At 37.9% G+C, this 6,000-nt stretch overlaps 1 protein-coding gene across 9 annotated transcripts in view; it reads left to right on the top strand.

Annotated features, from left to right (window-relative positions):
- The first annotated feature begins 1,600 nt into the window (after positions 1-1,600).
- The window catches only part of atp2b2 (ATPase plasma membrane Ca2+ transporting 2), a 160,781-nt gene continuing 156,381 nt past the window's right edge, over positions 1,601-6,000 (top strand). For 2 of the 9 annotated variants that reach the window (XM_046874867.1, XM_046874868.1), the window contains exon 1: positions 2,083-2,184. The gene's annotated coding sequence lies outside the window, so the exon portion shown is untranslated. Of the gene's footprint in view, positions 1,708-2,080; positions 2,185-6,000 lie in introns of those variants that run through there. The other 7 variants (XM_046874864.1, XM_046874857.1, XM_046874859.1 and 4 more) reach the window with 6 other exon arrangements.

Genomic DNA, 6,000 nt, shown 5'->3' with positions numbered 1-6,000 from the left:
ATGTCACACCAAGTACCTTTCTAGATGTCTCCCTTATCACTTCTGCAGTAGTTGCACAATGATCCAGCACCTGTTTCAAACTGGGCCCTGTCTGACCTCAGTCTTTACTCTCCTCCTCTTCTTCTTCACCTCCAACGCCATCCTACAGACCACCATCAGATGCTGTCTAGCTACACCTTACAGTCTCCAATCTCCTTAAGGTTGCATCTCCTACGTAGAACATAGTCCACCTGTGTGCACCTTCTTCCACTTTTATACGTCACCCTATGATCCTTCTTCTTCTTCTTAAAATAAGTGTTCACCACTGCCATATCTATCCTTTAAGCAAAATCTACCACCATCTGCCCTTCCACATTCCTCTCCTTAAAGCCATACCTACCCATCACCTCCTCATCACCTCTGTTCCTTTCAACAACATGCCCAGTGATGCCCCAGTCACCAATCTATTATTCCTAGGTACACTTTCCACTATTTCATCTAACTCAGTCCAGAATTTTTTCTTCTTCTCCATCTCACAACCCCCTTGTGGAGCATAAGCACTGATGACATTTATCATTCAAGTTCATCACCCTATCAGAATCTCTCTTCACCTCCACTACACTTTTACTGTACTCCTCCTTGAGGATCACCCCTACACCATTTCTCTTTCCATCCACACCATGATAGAACAGTTTAAACCCACCTCCAATGTTCCTGGTCTTACTCCCTTTTCACTTGGTCTCCTGAACACACATATCTACCTTTCTCCTCTCCATCATATCAGCTACCTCTCTCCCTTTACCAACATTTCAACTGCCCAAACTAACCTCCACTCTCCTCCACTTTTCCTTTCCCTGGTGGTTCTGTGGAACTCTTCCCCCTCTCCTTCTCCTCCTTTGGCTATTGTGCATTAGTTTATGTGGTTGTATACAAATTCTTGTATGCTGTTAGCAGTGTGACTGTAATGAGAGTGTTAAGTGTGTGTTTAAATAATTTCTATAATGCAGTCCATGCATAATTGCTTTTCATTGCTATCTGCATTAATGTACAAATGTACAAAGAGTGTGCGGGAATTAAAGGAGAATACGTTTATTATTGGTTTTCATCTGTCCGTGAATGTGTGTGTGTGCATGCACTGCTGGTATAGCCAGAAATGTATTAATCTTCTGTAGATCATCAGTATGGATTTATTTGTCAGGCTGCATTGCACTGTTATTCATTTCTAGAGTGCTGTGCATTCATCATTGTTCTTTTCTAGAGCGTATTGTTTAATATTCCTTAGATAATCAACAGCCATTGTGTGTGTTTTTTTTAATCCTGTGTATATGTTTATGCAGAACTGGCTGCATTGCAGGTGACAGTGATCGAGACAGTGAGATCTGATAAGTAGATTGCATGAATAAGTATAAATAATTAGTTATCATCATGCACACTAAATATATTTTTGGATTGAAATAATAATGCATTGAATGCATGCTTTGTGTTGTGTGTGTGCATGCAGACCTGTGTGTTGTTGGGGAGCGCTCACTGCTCGGTGACCCCCCCACCCCCACCCCACCCCCCAAGGCTTTGCACAATAAGGTACGTAATGGAAAATCTCAGTCCCTTAAATCTACTCCTCTGTTGCTCTCTTTCCTTCTCTGTCGCTCTCGGGATCTCTAACGGGGTGGACCGCAAACAGCACGCGGAACAGGAAAAATAGAGCTAAAAGTGGGGAAAAATAAATAGGTAAGCAAAAAAAAGAGTTTGGGAGGGGGCGTTCTGGAACATTAAGCTGCCTTTGGGGTCTTATGCGATGCGTTATGAAACAAATAATAATCAAATAAAACATGCACATGTGCGCGCGGGAGTGGAAAAAGGTGAAAGTTGCAAGCAGCAACAGGACGTGAGGTTTTTTAATAAACTTTGCAAGCAAAAAAAAGAACGAGCTAAAAGGAGAGAAAAGAGAAACAGGCTGATTTCCCCCCAGCTTTCCTTACTACCAAAATAGCATCGTGGTTTTGATTCCTCTTGCAGGTTGCTGTTTCATTAAAGGAAAAAAAAAAAAGAAAAGGGGGGGAATCTGGGTCAGGTGCGTTGTAGGACACGCGCGAGAAGGAGGAGGAGATGTGAACCTGAGCATCAGATCTCAGACAGCGGATGCGCGCGCGGACTTGCACACGCACGCACACACACAAACACTCTCTCTGCACGCGCCAGACGCAGGTAAGGCAATGAGACGCGGAGTCACTGCGGAAGTTTTCTGTGCCCACGTGCAACACGGCTGGTATTGAATCGATCAGATATATAATAGAGTGATCAGTAAAAGATGCATGCTTTTGGATGTATATGACATGCATGTCCATAATTTTCATTTCTATTCAAACATTGGTATGTATGAATGTGCTGTATGGTGGGATTTTTAGATGCATGATGCACTGTGAGAAGGATGCAGTTATGAGCATAATGAGAGTATGCATGTCCCATACAAAAAGTAAGCTTTTTTTTTTAAGTAAAAGGATGCTTGGATGTGTTTAGCAGGATTTGATGTTTGAGTCTCAGGGCTACCACAGAGCTTCTCAGCTCCTTGTATGGACTGGATTCTGGGGCTTGTGCTACGAAGTTGCTACGAAGTTGTTAGTCTTATAGACAGAAATGCATCTTGTGATGTGAAGCGTTGTTGATCTTCTTGTGGTTCGTTTCACAAGCATCTTAGTGCTGCTCATTATTTCTTATTGCACTGTCAGGGGACGTTGCTCGGTGCCATAGGAGTAAAATGGAAAAAAAAGTCTTGTGGAGCACTGGTGCAGGAGTATACTTAGGTGAAGGTTGTAGAGGATGAAATGCAAAAACATGCCATAAATGAACCCAGCAAGTTTGCAGTAATGTGTTTGGGTGCAGATGTTTATTGATGAATAATGTACTCATTAATCAGTGTCATGCATCTGAGCCATACTTTCCACTAATTTTATGGGTTGTTTATACGGTACATTTGTGTCATCACTAGCTGTGGAAATCCAGCTGAAGTTTTTAAAATGCACCGCACAGAAATGTCATCCAGCTTGCATTGCTGTTGCAGGTGCTCACCATGTTGGAGACGTGTTTGTAACGATGCTAAATAAGACAGTTTTACAAGTTGGTAACAGTATCGTTTTACTGTTCTTATAATGCGAAATATTCGTAAAAACTGAAGACAATAATACTATTGTCCATATCCTACATCAAATGTATATACTTTCCCTCCAATATTCATTACAGTTAGAAAAACATTGAAATCCCACCAGGTATTTGGGTGCTACAAATTAAACAACACCTTACAGTATATAACAGCGGGTTTTATTGGGAATAAAAGGGAATAAATGTATAATGTGTAAATGTATATTTATAATATGCGAATCCAAAATTTTAGGGCAAAATTGTAACTTTAATAAACATTTTTAAATAAATGTCAAATTTGTGGTAACAGAAGCTATAAAGCGAGAGCTTAAGAAAGATAACTGTAGATAGACTGTTGTTTGCAAGAAAATTGGTAGTTAACGTATACAGTGATGTTTACTATCAAACTTAGCCCCATATATGGCATAGATATGTCGTATCCATATATATATATATATATATATATATATATATATATATATATATATATATATATATATATATATGCCATTTTTTGCCAACAAGAGGCAAGACACATTTTCTCTCAGACAGATTATTTAAATGCAATTTGAAAAGTTTAACAATCAGTTTTATGAGTTTGGGTAATTATAAGATGAATTCAATAGTTTGGGCAGCCATTTTGGTTCTTCATTCATGTTTGGCGTCACAGTGAAGTGACCCTAAAAGTTCCTGATAATCGTGGGTTTACATAATCATACTTTTATGAGTATGACTCACTTGATTTACAGTCAGTGCTACATAATTAATCAGTTTCAATAATAAATGCGCTTTACACAATTGTCAGGATTTGTTTTCAGGGCAAGTTGTAGAATTAACTGGTTTGGAAAAAACATACCACGCCTCTCCATGTATCATTACCTCAGAATGAAAAGGTCATATTCCAGTCATATATGCATGCAGGGTTTATGAAATTGGATCTTGGAGGCAGTACTAATGTGTGAGATTGCTCTTTGATCAGAATAGGAAATTAGTAAATTTAATATTGTGTCCAAGTGCATGATGCTGTATCATGAAAGTTTTTGCATAATACCTTAACTATGTCCAACTAGGAATAAATAGGTCCAAATATAAGAAATGTATTTGTGTTACAAGTCATGTTGATACTGTTAGCCTATGTTGCTGGAGGTTATTTGAATAAATTTGTCTGAAATTTATAACATTAGGATTTAAGATGAAACAATGAATGGGTTTTTTATTACAGGGTGGGTGGTCGATTTTTCTCACCCATAAATGGAACAGAACAAAATCAGTAAAAAATTAAATAAAAAATGACCCAGTAACTCATGTAGTCCGAGACTGTGTACCGACTCGTCTGATATGGTGCATGACACTATAATAAGTTTGGTCAGATTGGAATTCAGCTGTGTCCTTGTTACATAACAGTGTCATGATCATCCAGCATGATGGTGCATCAGCAATACATCTTGGGGGTGTGATTTTTGTTGTTATGACCTTTGCTGCATTTGGCTGTTTAGTTTAGTTTGCTGTATACTTTCTATATCAGAAAATAGTCCTCATTTTTTTTCTATATAAACAATACTGTCATATTTTGCATTCTGTATATTCTGTAAATCACTTAAATGCACCAGAAACATTTTATAGTGACCTGCTGTCACATGACCTGATCATTATAATTTACCCAGCAACTTGAAATCGTTGTTTTAAAAATGCAAAAAGTGATTTTCGGTAGTAAAGTGAGACATTAGAGGTATTTTTTATACAAAACATATCACAACTTCTAGTATTTTGAAACCACTATTGGAACTTTTGGAAATTGTAAATGAATACAATGGCATGTATAACAAAAATTTAAATTTAAAAAAAATGCAAGAAAAATATTTCAAACAATCAATAACTGATATTTAAATTACAAGCTTTTCAGAGGGCCAAGTTTGTAAAGTTTCAGATTATGTGTTGATCGCAAGTATACAGAAATAGATGCTAGTTGAGGAAAGTAATAATAGAAAAAACGTATTTTACATAATAAAAGAAGTAGTTATAGAAGTAGTTTATCCAAAAAGAAAAAAAAAAGTGTGTAGCATTGTCTTGCTAATCTTGATGGAAGCATATGTTGCGGCGAAATGAATATACCGCATCTCACAAAAGTGAGTACACCCCTCACATTTCAGCAACCATTTAAGTAGATCTTCTTAAGGGACAATACTTTAAAAATTTAACTTGAATATATTTTAGTGTAGTCAGTATGCAGCTTGTATAGCAGTACAGATTTACTGTCCTCTAAAAATAACTCAACATACAGCTTTTTTTTGTCAAAATAGCTGGCAAAAAAAGTGAGTACACGTTAAGTGATAACAGCTGTATGGCATTTAACAATGCAAAGCCACATGTCCTATTCATCATGTTCATGTTTTTGTCTGCTTGACAGGCCCATTCAAATTTGTGTATCTTGTATTAGAGCAATTAAAATCTGGTGCTTTGAATACAATTCCCTCATACATGGCAAAGAACTGTCTGAGATTTAAAGAATTGTTGTTTTCCACAAAGATGGCCCAGGCTATAAGAAGATCAGTAACACCCCGAAACTAAGTTACAGTACAGAGTCATACTGTATAGTACATAAGACGGGCTTCACTTGGAACAGTGAAGTTCCAAGTGAAGCCCGAACAGGCCTCGCAAGGGTTGATCAGAGAAATTCGGTGCATTAGGTGCAGAAGCCGGCTTCAAAAAACAGTTTGCTGAAGACAACCTGTCCAAGAGCATGAATTACTGGAACAATGTCCTGTGGTCTAAAGAGACTAAGATAAACTTGTTTGGCTCAGATGGTGTCCAGGATGTGTGGCAAACAAGTGCCAAGAAAATTGTGTCTTTACAGTCAAGCATGGTGGTGATAGCATCATGGTCTGG

This window comes from Silurus meridionalis, chromosome 19 (genome assembly GCF_014805685.1).
Source record: "Silurus meridionalis isolate SWU-2019-XX chromosome 19, ASM1480568v1, whole genome shotgun sequence".
In the NCBI taxonomy this organism is placed as follows: Eukaryota; Metazoa; Chordata; class Actinopteri; order Siluriformes; family Siluridae; genus Silurus; species Silurus meridionalis.
The sequence above is the reverse complement of the archived record's forward strand: the minus strand, read 5'-3'. Positions and strand labels throughout refer to the sequence as shown.